At 37.6% G+C, this 19,181-nt stretch overlaps 1 long non-coding RNA gene across 2 annotated transcripts; it reads left to right on the forward strand.

Moving 5' to 3' along the window:
* The first annotated feature begins 479 nt into the window (after positions 1-479).
* LOC106038447 (uncharacterized) lies at positions 480-13,178 on the forward strand. 2 transcript variants are annotated; one of them, XR_010828811.1, is made up of 4 exons: positions 480-708; positions 4,932-5,033; positions 8,919-9,071; positions 11,732-13,178. It is a non-coding gene; the product is annotated as an uncharacterized lncRNA (long non-coding RNA). The 2 variants fall into 2 exon arrangements; XR_001208612.3 differs by having other exon boundaries at positions 4,974-5,033.
* Positions 13,179-19,181: the final 6,003 nt, after the last annotated feature.

A 19,181-nucleotide genomic window follows, 5' to 3' on the forward strand; every position in this document is an offset into this window, starting at 1 on the left:
CAATTATAACCTGTTTTCACAGTGGAAGCGTAATTCAGGAGATGGGAATGTGAAGCTCCATAACTCTTGGTAAAGTAATTTTTGATTTGAGAAAATGTCTATTCATGTCTCAAGTGGGGAAACCAGAGTTAGCCTTGATTGAAGGGCACTAAGCTAATCACATTCTACAGTTACTGAAGACAGTTAAAACATCATTTATAGAGTAATGATTGTTCAAATTATCTTATTGAATCCATTTGCCAATCCCTAAGCATTTTTTTTTATTGCTGATCAGAGGAAATATCCTTGCTATTGGCAACAACTTGTCTATGAAATAGATTTTAGCAAGAAGCAGTTAAAAATCTATACTAATCTACCAGTTTTGCTTTGCTTTTCTTCCATATATTTTGCTTAAAAAATAAATAAATTAAACTTCAGCCTCTACAAAATAATCATGTTCGTTTGAATCCTGAAATCATATAATTTTGAAGTGTTTGATCTTTTTCATTTTTTGTTAAATGTTGTCAGATAAACAGATTAATGTTTATGACACTGGGAACATGAAGCTGAGAAAACATCCTCTTGTGAAGTACACACAGGTTAACCCAACCCAACTGGCTACCATGCTACTAAATCAGTTGCTTCTATTCCCATGGTAACAAGAGGAGTTACACCTAGCAGCGCTTCTCGCTGTGGATGAGCTGGAGACAGACTCTTGCAGAGTAGCAGGTTTAACCTCCTTGTATTTTAAATGTTCCCCATTTCCTTCATTCACTTGCAAGGCTGTTTCTTTTTTTTTCTGACAGACTAGAAAGATTTCCCTGTGATGGCAGATCATTGCAGAGAGAGGATAGTAGGAAGAGAGTTACTAGTTCTTCTGGTTTTACCCCAAGTTTTTTCTACAAAACTTTTGGCCGTCACCAACAGATAAAATCTACCCCTCACATGAGTTCTGCTCTCGGGCCCCATGCTGTGGCTTCTTCCTTCCCCATGAATTCTGACTCCCTCCCACCAGTGGCCTGGCCATTTCTCCACCCAAAGAAAGGACAATATCTACAGAGGTCTTGCCTTCAAATCCTCTCCCAGCTGTGCAGGAACTTGTTAAATTTGACTATCAAAGAATATGGTTGATAACTAAATTATGACTACATGGTGCTTAGTGTAGAAGCCAGAAACTGCCACTGCAAAAATGCAGAGTCCCTAGTCTTAAGGAAAGAACTTTGATCACTTGTATTTGGGTTGGTATCTTCTGTCTACAGCAAGCAAGGTACATAAAAACCTGTGAACATACATTTGCATGATAGCCAAGAGTGAGCTCTATTGAAGCAGGCAACACAGATTTTGAAAAAGCTTGTGTTTCTGTGGAGCTTGAATTCCAGTAATAAGTTATCAGATATAATTAGCTCAGTGAGAGAGAGACACAAGTGTCCCATCTAGTTACACTAAACAGCAGAAACAAAAGCAGGAACTGAAGTCCTAGTTAGCATGTGTATATATACATATATATTAAACCTTATGTTCTCTATAGACTGCAGTCATGTATTTTCAAATGTGAATGTTATCTAATTTTGCCTAATTGGGGAAAACAATACAATTGTGCTAAGTAATCTCTATATCAATTATGTATGTATGTTACTTCTGTCACTTGATTTCACAAGCCTCTCTGAAAAGCAAGCATCATCAGCTGACCCATGGAAAAAAAAAAAAAAAAAAAAAGAATTTGTAAATAGGTGAGAAATATGACTCACAGCTCCAGGGAAACAATCTGAAAAATGCAGAAAGAAACAAAGAAAATAAAGGATGTCAAAGTGATCTTGAGCGATATAGCTGGAAAATTACAAGGAATGCCAAATCTCAAGAAGCAGCTGAAGACTAAAACCTGTCAGCATGATGGAGACATTGGATGCTGGGGATTTCAAAGCCACCTAAGAGATTTAAATGTATGGCAACATGAGATTATTCTGACTTTTGCCAAGGGTTACAGAGCTGTGCTTTGAAAAGCAGCAGGGACTCATGAGAGTATATTACTTTACCGTTTAGTCTCAACAGGCAGTTTGCAAGATCCCGCGAACTTTCCCGTGAGTGATCATCACGTTTTAGTGAATGGTACTTAATGGAATAGCTGGAGGCTAATTTTTAAACCCCTCTGTGTCACGGTGAATTGCACTGCTTGTAACTGGCAATAAGATAATATACACAGCTGAGGCAGGACCAGTATATGTGGATTAGTGAGACTTAAGGTGACTTTATGTATATTGCATCATTCTAGTTTTCTTCAGTATTAGTAGTGTCAGTAGTTCATTTTCAGTTTGCTTTGATCTGTTTGGACTCAAGGTAACCCTGTGTGGTAACACTAACTAAGCACAGCATAGGATAGAGTTTTTTATGAGCTAGGAAGCCAGACACACACGATACACTTTATCCCATAATAATAGCAAAGAACAAAGAAATAGTCGCTTTTGTTCTAAGGATGAATAAGGAAGAACAAAGGATACAGTTTGTAGCCCTCAGGTCTGCGCTCTTCTTTTTTTTTTACTCTATGTGAAATTGTGATTTATTTTTTTTTTAACTATTTTAGATATGCAGAAATAATAAGTGGCTCCTGTGAGAGGTAATATTTCTGGAAATCTAGAGAAACAGCCAGTAGCTGCTGGGTAATTTATGTGCATTTGCTTCAAAATGTTGTAATCAGAAGCTTCTGAAGACCTGAACCTGGTCTTTTGGTGGTATTTGCAGGGTTCCACCTGATGTGTTATTCTGGTCCGCAAAGTTGTCATCCCAGACTTATTTTTATTGCTGTTTTTATGTCTCCACCATGCAACATTATTTTGATCTATTTTACAGGCCATAAAAAAACATGAAAAGGTTTTGCATGTGCAAATTCCTTTGAAATCATGGAAGCTGAACTCGCAGGCTGGTGCATACTGTGGTGTATCCTCAGTCCTGAGCATGTTTGGCATTGTTCTGCAGTCCTGGATAGCTGCATTGCCTCCACTCCATGTGGAGATGCATTTTTAATTCTTTGATGCCAGCAAAATGATACAAGTTTGCCTTGTTTCCCTGAAGCAATTGTGTAGAATAGACAGATTTGATGTTAACATTAAAATTAAATTAAACAGAGTTTGTGACTTAAAACAGACAATTCACACCCCACCCATTGAGCCAGCCTCACTTCACAAAGACTGTATGAGATTTAAAAAAATAAAAAATAAATCAACAAAATACAGTAATATAACAGTCTAGCCAAGCTGTTGATCCAGTCTTTGTGCATAAAATGGAAAGGTTTTTTATATATATATATATATACTTTGATGTAACAGCTTTAATGTGAAAATATAGAGAGGAAAGACCTAATTTGTTGATTTAGAAAAGTAACGCCACTCATTAATCAGAGCACTGAAGAGAGAAAACATAAAGTGACTTGAGTTGGCTTTTATCACACAGGCCTGATGATAAAATACCCAATTCTACTGGAAGCCCCGCCATCCTGGTTTCACTGAATACACAGTAATTCAATCATAACTAGGAATAATTTATTTGTAACAAGGAAGGCTTCTGTTTCTCCATAATAAGTTGATTATATCTTGTCAGAGGAACCTTAAACCCCTCAAATGTCAAATGAATTATATCAAATATATTATTTTCATAGTGGCTGGATATGAGTAACCGATGAAACAGAGCTCTCTATTTTCATTTTGCACACTGAATGATAAAATACTGCTTGTAAAATGGAGTCTGTGACACAAATTCATGCAAGCCCTTAATTTCCTACTTTTAAAAAGTCTGTTTCATAAGTATGATCTATTCATTTACTCAAAATAGTGAGTCATAATTTGCTGGGGCAATTGGACACCAGAACGTTCTTCTATAAAATATTTATGCTTTTTTATATATTTTTTTTTAACATCCAAGTAAAAGTAACCCCTGTTCATGACACATGGTCTGATAATGCACTTATCCCCAAATTAGATTTGAGATAACATTTGATCCCATTTGTCTCTAAAAGCACTTCCTGGAAAAAGGAGTGCAGTAGAGGGTCTGCTGCAGGGCCTGGGGGTAGGAGATAGCTACAGAAGTTGCCGGGTATCTGTCCCCCAGAAAAATAGATGTGTGGGTGGCCCACGGGGATTAGCTTTTACCTCGAAGCCCAGACCAAGGCTTTAGGATGCCTGCCTGCGCAGATACACAGCATTTGCCTATGGCTAGGCCTCCTGGACCTGTCTTGCTGCTCAATCTCACTGAAACAATCAGAATAGAGGAAAGCGAAAGGAATATGTTTTCTTGTGGGCAGAACTGGAAGAAGAGTAATGAAGTGACAACAATCAGATTGAATACTGTCATCAGCAGCTGCCAGTAGATTATTAAAACAGATCCCAAACAGTTTTGGTAGCATGCAGTCCTTGCTTACTATTACAAGAAACACCACACTTTGCCAATACTTTTGGTGTATCAGAGACAATCTTCTATGAACTGGACTGGGTTTGAATGTCAGAAAGAAGGAAGAGCCTGCCATATACATAGGGAATAACTTCCCCTATAGAGTTGGAGAAGACAAGAGAGAAATGGTAGCTCATACCAATGCATACAGCAGCACTCCTAGCTAGTAGTTCATGGGAACCAGCATCTTGCTCTTTCATCATTGTTACATGTGGGAGGAAAACATTTGCTCTCTTTTTAAGTAGAAAACCCCAGCATTTGTTCAGTATAGATTTTAACATTTAGCTCTTCCATACAAAGTGAGTTCTATGGACAAAGAGAAATTACAAGCTCTCTTTATGATTTTGGGAGTAGCATCTCCCAAATGGGATCCATCTCTGCCTAAATTCTGTGCCTTTGTGATGAAAAATAAATAAATAAATAAATAATAATGAAAAAAAAAATTGTTACTAGCCTCTAAGGGGGGGGGGGGGGGGGGGGGTGGAACAATGGGACTGTGAAAATTATGGATAAAGAGATGAAATTTTCTTCTCTTTTACCTCCAATAATAATCTGAGGAGTCTCCAGAACTGACAGAAACTCAGAGATGGGGAAACAGCAGAACCAAGCAAGGCAAGGTAAGAGAAGTAAGGACTTTGTTGAGAAGTAAGGACGTTGTTGGAACTGACTCTGTGATGAATTATGCTTTTGACATATCACCGCTGTGTGTTTAGCAATGGGATTTTCCAAAGACAGCTGGGCAGCAGGAGGTAGCATAAAAGATGCTTTTGGTTCTTATTACAGATGACTACAACAAAACAGAATAAATCCAGGTAAAAATTTACCCAGTACCAGCAAAGCAGAAGTCAACGTAACTTCTCTGATGGTGATCCAGGCAACATTTCTAGAGACTAAAGACAGATTCTGAATACTTGGACCATGTTGAGAGCTCCAAAACTGTGGGACGATTGTTTCAAAGGGAGAAAGGAAGCAAATGGGTTTTGCTTCTTGGAAATCTACACCCTAGGACAGGGAAATGAAATAACGTCTGAGAGTGCCATGGTTTTCTTTTCCCAAATCCCAAGAACCTTCTGATTTATAAAGTATTTCCTTGTTTTATACAGAATTCCTGTCCTTATGACTAAAGAAATACCACTTCCTAAGAGAACCTGAGGGAGGTATTTCATTTCCTTATGGGATTTTTTGGGTGTGACACTCAAACTAACAGTATTTCTTTGTTTTATGGAAAAATGTAGGTGTCTTGAATTTAGCTATTGTTGCTTTGTGTGATACTTTGACAGAAGAGTATATATTTGGGTGTGCAGTTAATCAGTAGAAACTTTCCCATCTTATTTATGTGAACACACTACAATAGGTCTAAACTTCAAGTTTAAAAATGTTGTCATCAATGGTGGTATATAGTGGGTTGCACCTTCCACCAAGTAGTATGGTGTTCAGTAGCCTTCTCCCACATCCAGTCTTAGGAAGCAATGCAAGGTGATGTGAAGTTTATTGCTCAGCTCTTTCCCTACTCCTCCCCGTTCATTTTGGTCAGGTCTGTGGGCAGACCCCAGAACTGAAGCAAGAAGGTGTCTCACTTCTTCGATTCTGGTTCATTTTCAGACTTTCTTACTTGGTCACAGAATCAAATATAGGGACTAATTTCTAAGCCAAGTAATACATTTGTGAACCAAGAACATTTTCCGATAGGTAGTCTAAGGCAAGGTAATCACAGTTGTAAAGAAAGAACAAAATTTTCTCCAGTGCATACTAATAGCACTGAAGAAAAAAAGAAAAAAAAAAAGAATTATGAACAAGAAAATATATATATTTAATAATTGCTATTTCTGGTCAAAAAACCAGACCTAAAGCCAAGTGGCCAGACCTCCTCAGAGCAAAGTTGTTATTTAGTTCCCATTAGGAGTAAGGAGATGAAAGAATTTTGTTTAAATTTATTTCTGTTAACAAAACTGCTGTATTAGCAGTGTGATCATAATTTCTCTCAGTGAATGGAAATATTCTGGAATTTCCCAGAAGTTTAATATTTTTAAGAGAAAGCTCTAGAATTATGTTGTATTTGAAAACTTGCTAAGGACAGCATCATTGCTTTTCTCATATTTGATACCCCTTATATGTTACCGCACCGCATTTTCAATTTACAGATTACAGCTTTACTCCAATGTGTTGCAAAAAATATTTTAGACTGTTTTCCCAACGTATTTCTCCCTTATGTTGTTCCATAAGATCAAACTACCTATCCCAAGAGACTGTAGTTTTGAATGTATCTAATATTTTTTTATTACTCCTGTTGACTTGAATTCTTCATTAAGAGAAGCAAGAAGTCAGAATAAGTTTGAAGACGTCTGTGAGAGCTGCTCTGTTGCCTATACCCTGAAAAAAAAGGGGGCCTCCCGCTTCTAGAGTCAGCTCTTCAGGAAACCTAGACGCCACTACATTTTAACTGTCTAGATCTAACTGAACTGTGGTTATAGTCAAGTATTTAACAGCATTTCACACTTCTACTGTCATCTGGATTACATAACAATGTGCTGATTTTATAAACAGCAACTACTCATTTTTGTGGTTGAGTTTTACTGGATGCACAAGAGAAACATCTGACTAAATAAAGCTGGAGACAGGAAAATTGAATGCAGAGGAAGGGCAGGCATTCCTAGGCACATGTAAAACCAAATGGTGCCAGGATTTGCAGACTGCAGTGCCACCACGCAAAGCCCCCGCACACATTTCCCGCCAGGAGACCATAAGAACTCACTTTCTTGTGGTGTTGAAAGTGCTTTTGCTTGGCACGTGCTCTTAAAAACCCTGCAAATGCCACTTATACTATTAAGTGCATAGGGGGGAGGGTATTTAACTATTCAACTGCAGGAGGTTAGCGATGCCAAAAAGCGTTAAAAATCAAAAGAACCCACATGTATAAACACAAATGTTGGAAGTGTAATAAAACTAGTGAGGCAGACATTCATGCAGAGTAAATCAGATGGCTCTGCTGACTCCAGCAAAGTTATGTCAGCCTACGCTAACATGGGCTCTGTTCTGGTAAATACCTCCAAAATAGACACCTGTATCTGTGCTCTACTTGAGATCTGCTGAAACAATTCTCTCTGAGCTATTGCTTTAAAAGTGGTGTGTGTTACCTTGTGTGATTGCTGTTAGAGCTTCAGCATGGTGCAGCAGCATGGAAACTCAGGGAGACCTTTTCCTACTCTCTTTATACTATAATTAAAGACTTCTATTCCTATGTCCTTGTCCTGTGGAGATGGTATGGAGATGCCTTTGATGGATATAGGTCAGCTGAAAAGATGTTAGAGAGTATTTATAAACTCAGCTCCTACTAAGACGTTATGAACTACCATTTTCTGCAGAATCCTTGAGTGCCATGTGAGCGTAAATTATCAGAATTTAAGAGAACATTTGGAGACTGCACTTAAAAAGTCTTTGGTACAGGTGAACTATTCCTTTTCAACCTGATAAAAGTCACTATTTTAATTCCTAGGAATTAGACTGTACCTCCTTAAGGCTAATCCTTAAAGACATGGAAAGCCCCTAAAACAGTTTTTATGTCTCCCAGCACTGATAGAGGTTCAGAGCTGATGAACTGGAAGGCGCAGACAGACTGTTCCCATTCATGGAACTTAGAGCATTTGGGGGTCATTCAGCATATGCACATGTCCATACCTGTGCATGTGCATACCCATACTTGATGATAATACTCCAGCTGAGCCAGTTCCTCATTCACTTGCATGTAAACTGGCAAATAGAATCTCATGCACCACAACAGTAAATCAAGAGGTCTGCGAGAGACATCAGTGTGGGAGTGTCTACAATGTAGGTATCCGTATCTGAGAAAATAATCTTGGCTTCCTTTGTAGTTAGCAGAGAGGCTGCCACTAGTTAATGGAGTTATCTCGTCTTAAATAGATGTTGATATTGGGTCAAATGAATGCCAGCCAGCCTCCGTGGCTGTATTGATTGCATCTTAATGAGCCTTAGCAGGAGCCAAGCAGGTAGCCCAGAACTAACTCAAATGCAAATGCCCATACTCTAGGCACCTAGGGAAGGCTGAAATGAATCTCAGCTCAAATAAGGAGAATTTAACTCCCTGTAATTTAGGACACAAAGTAAGCAAACAAACAAACAAACAAACACCTTTCTGTCCTATAGGCTCAAAGTTCAGTCAAGTGTGGAATCAAGGTGAAATTTCTGCTGTGTACTAGCACAGCAATAGGTAGTCTATGCATCATTTTGGCTCTATCTCTGGCTTCCATTTCCCATTACTTGACTTCCATATCAGGATGCAATCCTGGGGATACAGATACATATACGGATAGATGCAGATACTTAATTGTCCATTCCTTTCCTTCATTCATTGCAATGCTTGGCTTTAACTCACACTGTAAGAATTAAAGCCACTGATTCAGTTTTGAAGCATCAGCAAAGACAATATTAACCAGGCTTTCTTTCCAGAAGCACAGAGGTGGTTCAAAGACAGTGTTTCTTTTTAGGTTCAAGAATGTGAGCTCCATGAGCTCACTCTGGACTGGGGAACTTAGAATTGGATCCTGTATTTCTGTGTGGGAAAACCATTACACATCAGTTCATTCCTTTGTGGGCCAGTGGCTTAGAAGACGCCTTAAGGACAGTATCCCAGTGAGACAGTAAGTCTTGTGTGAATCTTTACCGCTTACTGGATGTTGTTTATCTCTAAAGCTGGATTTAATCTGCTACATCCAGGGACCAAAATTCTTAAGCTGAACGGAGAGCTCACTACTGAGGCTTTTCTTTTCCTTGTTTGTTTGTGACTCACTGCCAGACAACATAGAAATGTTGAGTAATCTCAGGAAAGCTAGTAGGAAATGTGCTGCTAGGAGAACTTTCAACAAAGTAGGGGAGGATTTTTTCAACAGAAAAAAAACATTTATCTTTTTTGGTTTTGTTTTAGTTTTAAACAGTGCATGGCTGAGTTTATGGAAAGCACTCAAGTCTATGATAAATACATGCAGGAGACTTCCACTTGCTGTCAATAGATTTCTTTTTGTTACAGCTGTCTGCAGCTCTTATTCTTATAAAACAATTTCTTTTGTTGCCAAAATTTCTGGCTGTGAGAGAAGGTTCCACCTTGTTACAGTAATTTAAAAACACCTGTTGTCATATATTTTCCTATGGCAGTTACACTGGAACTAATCCCCACATAATCTTCTTAATACAAGATACTATGGGTTTACTCTACTGATAGGGGGGTTGTATTTCATGCCTCACTACATTTAGAACTTTATTTTACTTCTGATACTTTCATATTATGTCTAAATGCATCTTTCCTTGGCATGTTTGCAAGTGTTTTCCATCAATTTTAGGGAAGAAAATTAAGCACTGCAACTTTTTTTTTCTTTTAAATAATTATTATTCCACCCAAATGATTATCACTAATCTCTGGGCTTCCCTTTGACCCAGCCTTTGTAAGCAGCATGCTGCTCCCCACTTGTTCTCAATGGCAAGATGAATAGTTGTATGTTCAAAGGATCATATTTGTACCATTTCAAGGATAAAGAAAAGCACTTAGACACATGCTTGATTTTAAAGCAAGGGTCCATATACCCAACCCTTGATTTTAAAGGAAGTGGTTATTACCAGCCACCTTCAGTCTTATGTAAAAGCAAGTAAACAATGGGATAACAGACTTTAATTTAGAAAACAATTTCCAATATGTCACTTTTTCCTGTACTATTAATGTGCTATTATCACATTAGTAATTAAAGTTGTTTATTCAAAATCCTTTTGCCTTCCTTCCTGACTGAAAGTCATCAGCTATTTAAACTCTCATAGGCATCATTTTATTTTTATTTTACTGTGCTTTTATCATGTACAACTTTATTTTTGCTTCATGGTGTTTTTTGGGTTTTAACCACTAATTTAATCTCTTTTTGAATATTTAAATGTATTTATCATATTTTTTATTTATTTAAAGGTCGTGAATATTTCCTACCTGTGCATGGTCTGAATGCAGAGGGCTAACTGGTTTAGAAATATGTGCATATTCTAGAGAACATAAATACATTAAAAAACAATTCTTTGGTTTAAAGAATGATAAAGTGGAAGAACTAGTAATTATCAGTTAGGAAATACCATCATTATGGATGAATATACAACTTCACTTAAGCCATGTTGTGCACATATTTTATCAAATAGCCTTTAATTACATAATGACAGATTTTTATTTTTTTTCCCAGTGCCCTCTTAACTATGCAAAAGCAACGATATTCAATGAATCCACATCTTGTATTTTCTCACTTTGAACTCACTGATCAGTATCTGTTTTCATGCTTTGTTTAGCACATCATCTTTGAACACTGCTCCAAGTATATCTTGTCTGGCTTTTATCTGGTTTCTTTCCAGACATCAAAAGACTGTATTTTTGTGAGGCCTGTTAGAAGTAGTATCCCAAATTGTGGATTGAGATCCTTTGAACAGCACCTAGACTAAATACTAAATGGAACAATGCTTCTAACATTTCTTCATTGAGCAGCCGTTTGGAGAAGAGTTGTAATTCTCCTTCTACAGATAGAAAAAGTGATAATAATCATCATGATTTTCCATCCTCCTGCTGTCCAGCTATATTTTTATACCCCGACCTCTACCACTCCCTGCAAACCAGTTTCAATTTCAGATATCTCCCAGGAGTATTCATTTCATTCACACACAGGATCATATCTGTGATCCAGACATGCATCTTTTCCATAATCCAACTTCAGACTGGGATGGCACAACAGAGGACATCATCATCCATCTTATTCAGCATCTCACCTAGTTTCCTTGAAAGGAAAACCTAAGCTATAGACTAGTAGACAGTGTGAGGTACTCAGATCAGACTTCTGATCTGGACAGTAAGGGAAGCTGGACCACATTGTTGAACTATTCATCATTTCAGCTTTTTTTCTTGACAGTCTTCTTCTAAATTAACAGCCTTTTGAAGAGACCTACTGTTTCTTCAAATAAGTGTCAGGACTACTCTGTTAATTTATCTCAAGGTCTCCTGGGTCATTTACCTAGCAGGAAGCAGCACTGCAGGTTTCTGCACAGCTGGAAACAGTGGTGACACACTGCAGAACCTCAAGGTCATTAAAAAGAATAGTAAAATGGATAAGCTGGTCATAGCAAAAACAAACAAAATTTGTTCATTGGCTAAACTGAGACTAGAAGCCAATGCCTGTACTTATACATCCAGAGATATTACTTGCACCAGTCTGCTGCCTTCATTTCCCTGTTGGTCTGGCTTGCATCCCACCTGAAGCTGAAAGAAGATATTTCCCCCTGTCACCAGTCCAGATACCAGACCAGGAGGGAGGATTGCTGCTCTCAGTGCTGATGCATGCTGACGAAGGATTTTGGAACTGAAGTTGTGGAGAGAGATGTACTCAGCTCCCACTGCGACAGCTTGGTGTGAGTTCAGTGAGGAGAGAGGCTTTGGAAGGTCACCTGCCCAAAATAAAATTCAGAGCATCTGTTAACTAAGATTTTTCATTTATTTATAACCTAGCTGCTTATGCTGGGATTTTCAACATGACAGCAGCAAGAGGTGTTTCACTAACAAAGCTCACAAATGCCAAATTTGAAATAATACTTCAGAACATTGTTACAATAATACATAGTTCAACAAGGACAAAGCTGCTTATTTTTACCCTTATCCTTTTCTTGGAAACATCTCAACCTCTTTTTGCTGAAACTTATAAGTAAATCCCTCTCAGATTTACTCACAAGAAGAGTAATCTGAAACAAAGAATTGTCTAGAATCTTAAATAAATAGCTTACCTTTGGCAAAGCAAAACTGATGAAATCAGAGATTTATGGTATGAAATATCAGGCAAACCCATCTATGTGTTTCCAAGCAGCTAGTCCTTTACACCCCATAAAATGCATGCAATACACACAGTTGAACACCCCTTAAAAAACACACACACAAACATACACGCGCACACTTATACATTGATACATAAGTTTAAGTTTAAATTGGTAATTTTCTTCCATGTTTTCTGACTTTCACAGTGCAGAAGATAGAGTTTCCAGCATTGTATGAAGTGCTGCAGACAGATGCCTCACTTCGAGGTGTGTATGTGGCTCTCATTCATTTCACAGCAATGCTGTGCAGGAAGGGAATGCTTGCTGGCAGCATTACTTGAAAGCCTCTGCTCCCTTGGAAGGACAGCTCAGAGCCATGAATGTCATTTCAACAAATGGTCACAAAAAATGGCCTTGGCTTCTGTAAATGTCCATGTATTCACTACTGATCTAATTTTACACAAGCTACAATACTTCAACCTTTTATTTTCACTGGAAATTACAGTCTTTGCAACAAAACAGTCCCATTTTGGACCAGTCCACCAAAACCAGTACCACTTACCACCCTTCCCACCTTCACATGCCAAAAACAATGAAATTCAGAGCTGGGCATGGCACTACTACTTTGAATCTAAAGAACACCAAGCACCATATATGATCTTAGTTCAACATTTGTGACTTTATCACTGACCCCTTGCCTGTGCTACATTGCAAAGCACTGCAGCTACATCTGTGCCTGGTCTGTCCCTCCTGTCCTCTAGCTTTCTTCAGAACAGCTCTTACAAGCAAAGGGAGACTCAGCCAGATGAACTCCTTAACTCTAGAATAGGGATGCACTCAGGGTTTTGAGACTTAGCGCAAACACAGATTCTGGTAAATTAAGTAAACTCAAGAGTTTCACACCGTAGCATGTTGACTCCGTTGATTTTTTCATCTATGTGTGCTCTCTGCTCTGTTGATGTCATGGCCTTCCTAGTTAATTTCCATGCTCATGCAAACCTTGAATTTACTTAGAATTAGTTACTGTTTATTTTATTGATAATGAACATTCAGGTAGAGATCTCCATTGGTCTTCCAGGACTTCATTACTGTTTTTTCCCTCCTTCTCAATAACTTTTTTTTCCTGCATAACTAGATGGACTTCAGCTCTGCACGGTAACCAAGGTATTAAATTTGCAGGACAGCAATGCCTTGGGGTTTTGCAGTTAGGTTTTTTTTCTGTATAGCATGTTTTATAGGGAGCTATTTACTCTGGCTGTAAAGTCTAAGCCATTGGTGATTTAGAGCTATAACAATATTGATGCAGATGAGCCTCTGTGGAGATATTTGATGACATTATGTAAATGTAATCAATGGGCTCAATAAAGCATAACAGCAATAAAATACTTTTCACATTATATGTAAATAAACACACATGGATACATGTATGTGCTTCCTACATAATTACTGTATCTATGCCTATTTATACTACTGATCTTCCAGCTCTCAATATGACAACTCCACAGTGTCTGTTTATACAGCCTTATTGAATCCATAGCATCTAGCTAACTAATTACTATCTTCACTTATGCTAGAAAACAATGAATCTTCTGGAGGAAGGAGAAAGAAGTTGAAATTAGGTCAACTCAAAGTTGTTTAATGCTGCAGTTCAAAAATTTTAAGTGTTTCTTTTTAAACAAGAAACATTTTCGTGTTGTTTTTCTTTGTGTGTGTGTGATATTATCTGGATTTTCACTTCAGTAGAGGAAGATAAGTTTCTAGGCTTCAAAAAGGGGCAGAAAAATAATAAAAATAATAAAATATTGCTGGTTTTTGTTGTTGTTTGATTGATTGATTGATGGTGGTTTTGAGGTTTTGGTTTGTTTGTTTGATTGATTTGATTTTGGCTTGATTTTGCCAGACTATTATGACATTAACTTTCTAATCTAAAATTTCTGCAATTATGAGTTAGACATGTATTGTCAGAAGGTAAAATATCTGGGCTCATGAAGGAGAAAGAAAGAATGAAGAAGCTATGATAGAAGAGTGCTTACCCAAATTTAGATACCTGTAATCTGAACAAGCTTCTGGGGAGTATATATACATTCAAATGTTTATGTGTAAATCATGATCTCACAGTACTAAACTAGATCTTCGAACAGTAACTCAGGAAAGACTCCAGTCCTTCATGTTCCTTGCTGTGAATTATTTAAGTTTCAATTTTATGCAGTATGTCACTTCATCTTTCTGCTTACTTTTACATTGGGGCTGATTCATAAGTTGGGTCTCAGTGTGGTCATAACTATAAGATTACACAGTGTGTATTATATTATGAAAATATTTCTCTAAATATATGGTGTCATATGATTCCTATCATGAAGGTCATGAAAGGATGACAGCCACTTAATGCTACTCCTGGGACAGCAATGGAAGAAAACTAGCTTACTGATTAAGGAACTAAAGAAAACATATGAAAAGCATTTGGAAAAATGCTGATATTTCCACATTTACTTCCATAGTGCTTCAGGATATATTTTTCATAATGTAGAACAAAAACAAGGTCACTCCATCATCAAATAGATTCAAGGAATTATGACTTCCACTGGGACACCACTTCTTATCTGATGCAAGAGCTCACAGGGGTCTCCCCTGTGAATGAATGAATTCACAGGGTTTCCAAGTGCTAGGTGATTAGTGAGGCTGTACAGCCAATCACAGTCTGGCCTAATTTAAATTTATTGCACAAAATAAAACAGGTCCTAGGAAGAGGGGGTGATCCCTTGCCCACATTAAAGACACTCAGTTGGAAATTGGGAACTTGTTCAAAAGTTCACTTGTCTGCTCTGAAACTGCCATAGGGTATGTCCAGGATGTCTTACGTTTCTCTTTGAACAAACACTGTATCTTGGCACAATTTTTATTACAACAGTTTGGCATGTGTCCAGGTCTTTGTCTTTGGGATATCTGAGTTCAAATACAATCTCTTATTTTTCTGTAGGCATTTTATAATAGACAGTAGAAAGAGATAATAGTTGACAACTTAGATTAAATTTTAGCTGGGCTGAGTGGGTCTCTAGAGATAATTATCTCTTTCTGATAGCTATTTAGTGAAGTGGTGTTGATTATACTCATAACTTAGCTGTCTCATTTAGGTGTTTAATGTTCTCAACTATGAATTTCACCTTTCCTCTTTAAATGTGTAATTCTCCCTTTCCCTGACATGGATGCTAAAACCGATCAATGTAAAAATGATCATAAAAAAGAAGATAGACGCTGTTGTTTCTGTATTGGTATCAGAGCAGAGGAGCAGAGAAGCTCCTCTATATACCTATTATTGTGGGGAACACAACTGAATGAACACTGGAAATTATTTTGATATAAGACTTGACAAAGAAAAAAAAAAGAACAATTCAAAGCAAAAAAAATAATTGACTTCTAACTAAATAGAAGAGAGTGTACTGAAAAGGAGAAAGGTTGAACTGAAGGGAGGAAATTAGATGAAGCACGGACATGGGAGAGTACATTTAGTCTGATAAAAGACAAGAAGCAACCTCCGACCGTATTTCAGTATCACTTGACTTCAAGTGCCACTAGGAACATAAACAAAGGAAAGTGTTAACTAAATTCCCCTCCCTTTCCTCCAACCACTGCAAGAAGTATTTGGGTCAAATTTCAGGCAAAGATCTGGAGAAACTTTTCCTCTCTACGGAAGGGAGTTGCTTTTTCATAGCACAGGTTTGAATTTATGAAAGTTGCTAGTATTCATGATTACATCCCTCTTCTTTTCTTTTGGAGTTTAATTTTCATGTTTCCAGCATCTTGAAGCTTTATGTAAATCTCAAGGTAGAAGCTGCTTTACAAAAAGTTGAGTCCAGTGATTATTCATCCTTAAAAAAAAGTAAAAAAGTTGAGAGAGAGAAAAGAAAGCCATACAAGTCTTTGAAACAGTTGGGGTCAAAGGAATTGTGCTTTCTTCTAATTGTCCCAATAAATTTTAAAGATGTTATTACTCTGTAGTGATTAAGAAATGGTAAAAAGAGATGCAATACTATAACATCGAGGCCATCAAGCTTAATAGTCCTTAACTGATTGTCACCCCGCCCCAACAAAAAATAGACATGCTGTTCTCTCCTTTCCCGTCCCTCCTCCATTACCCTTCCCCCCTCACTCAAAGGCTTCTAAAAGCACCTCTAGCCAAGCCAAGGGGAATTTATACTTCCTGCAATAAAATCCAAAGAACAGAACAGCTGGCAGCTGAACTTAAGATTGCTAAAGCAAACATTGTGACATTGATGTGGGGAGGGATTTTGTTACTATTACAACACGGCATGACTGGTTCTGCAGGAAAAAGATGCAAGCAGAGCTTTTTTTCCAACCATGCAAACAAAAGACTTTAAAAAAGGAAAAGAAAAAAAAAAAACACAGCAAAACGACAAAAGCAGCACTATTTGCTCTAAAACTACCTAGAAGAAGGAGAGGGAAAAAAAATGCAATGGGCAAGATTCACAATTCTGGCTGCCTAAAATTTAGAGTTGAGAAGACTGAAATTACATGAAGATAGTTCCACAGAGAGGCTGTTAGAAATAGGCCAGACAGGATCATTATTAATTCATCTACTCTGACATGTACAAAATATGCAAATGAATACATTATAACAATCCTATACATATCATACTCAATTTCTCCCTGTTTTCTGCGATAACTTACAGTGATCTTCCAGAAGCCACTTGGTATTAATTTGAAGACTTCAGCAGACAGGCCATCACTATCCAAATTAGAGTAGTGATGGAGTAACAATAATTCATCAAAAGTTGGATCAATAACAATAGTTAGTAGATTTGTAACAGTATCAATTATATTAGTAAGAATTACCCCAATGTTATATGATTTTTTTGGTTATTATTTCACAGCAGAATTTCTAAGACAGTAGATCTGAACTTGAGTATCCCTGTTTCCATAAGGCTCAAGGACAATCTGTAATGTTTGTTTAACTCCAAACCCAACAAGTAGGATTCCCAAGACAGTGAGTTAAGAGGTGTAGATTTCTGTCAGCTGTCCCCACCGAGGTTAGGCACCTAAATTAGTGGACTTTATATTAGATAGTTTATTAGATAACTGTAGTCAGACTTTCTAAATAACTCTGCATTAAGAGCATTGATAGACTGCTGCTGACTTTTTCCCAAAATCTGACACTTTGTATAGCTTTCTTCAAAATATAGTGATGCTTTTGTCTGCAGGATTCTATCATAATGACGCTGGTATCCTTTAACATTGTGTAAGATTAAACAAGCAATCTAAGTTATCTTATTTTTGGCATTTGCTATACTTTTATCCTGTGTGAAAAGCAACATTATCTGGCATAATTTGCACCAAATTAAATCAGATTTTCTGGGTGGAATTAAAAGCTTGAGGTGATATTGCAAGACTGTACATGCTAAAAAAATATTATATTAATGATATAGAAAATTACCAGCCAACCAAAAAGATATTGGAAAAAAAAAAAAAAAGGAAAGAAAAAAGGGTTTTCTTGTTCTGTGCCTGAGAAAATGGGCTCAGGTTTGGGCTGATCAAAGATTTAATCAAAAGTGTCGACATCTCAAATGAAGAGAGATAAAAAGCATATGAAATACAGGTTGCTATTGTTTGGAATGCATTAAAAACAACAAAAAAATTCAACTGAAGCAAAATTAAACAAACAAAAAAAGAATTCTTCCACACATTTCTCGTCTAAGGTCAATCTGTGTTTGTTCACGTCTGTACCGAAGTTAAGCAGTTCTGGCTTAGAGAGAAAATAAATGTTCTGCTTTGGATTCCAGCTATAATAACCTGCCTGTTTACCCCCATCTTCAGTTAGCAATGCTCCACCCTGGTCACTGCACATTGCACAGGCCTCTTCCTGGTAGATATAGTACAGGACAAAGATAGTCTAAGCTCTGAATTGTGCAAGGAAGGAGTGATGTTAAATCAGTAGCCAAGGGAAAAAAATAATACCTCTACTTCCTACTTAGGTGGTGAATTAGCAGTCCCCACAACTCCAGATGCTGTTTTTGACACCCAGATGGTTCCTTGGTGGTTTTTACCTTTTCCGAACAGGTGTGAAATATCTGTTTGATGAAGAATTGCACTGGGTTTCATGGTTGAGTTTTCAGTTAAAGAAGAGAAACCCACTGGTGCTTTTTCACCTGAGAAGCTTTGTCAGGGACATTGTCACAGCCCAGCTATTAACCACATTATCTTAAAGGTTTATTGTTTAAAATAGCTTTGTAAGTTTCAAAACAAATATGTGAGGCTGAAGCAAGGCCCTTCAAAGAACAATTCTCAGTCGTACTTTAACTTAAACCTAGTTGAATACAATATAGTCCTGCAAGGGTCCACACTGAGAATGACACTTCCCATCACAGACCCTTCCACTTGTGTCTTTGAAACTGGAGTTTAGGCTCTGGTTTAATTTACCTATGATCTTCAAGATTGGCATTGATTTCAATGGAATTATGTGTATGCAAGAAGCTATCTACAGAGTTGACAGCTTTTCTGAACTGTAACATAAGACGGATATCCTGAAATGTTTAGCTTTGCAACTATCATACTAGCTGAGCACTTCTTTTGAATCCAGAATAATTTCATGATGCAAGTACACAAGAACACCTACACCATCTCATACCAAAGGTCAGTCTAGCCCCATTGTAGATCCCCATGGAAGAGCTAGGGAAAGCATGCAGGAATACTTTCCCAGAATACTCTCCCAGCTGCCAATAATTTGCAATTCAGTGATGTTCTAAAACAGACTCAGATTTTCTGTATTTAATAGCCCTCAATGGATTTTTCCTTCATGAACTGGTCTGGTTCCTTCCTGAACCCAGATAATCTCTAGCATCCCTCACATCCTGTGGGGAGCAGTCCTACAGCTTAACAACACGCTGTGTGAAGAGCTGTCTCTGGGCCTGCTTCCTGATAGT

The sequence above is a fragment of the Anser cygnoides genome, chromosome 2 (assembly GCF_040182565.1).
Source record: "Anser cygnoides isolate HZ-2024a breed goose chromosome 2, Taihu_goose_T2T_genome, whole genome shotgun sequence".
Taxonomy (NCBI): Eukaryota; Metazoa; Chordata; class Aves; order Anseriformes; family Anatidae; genus Anser; species Anser cygnoides.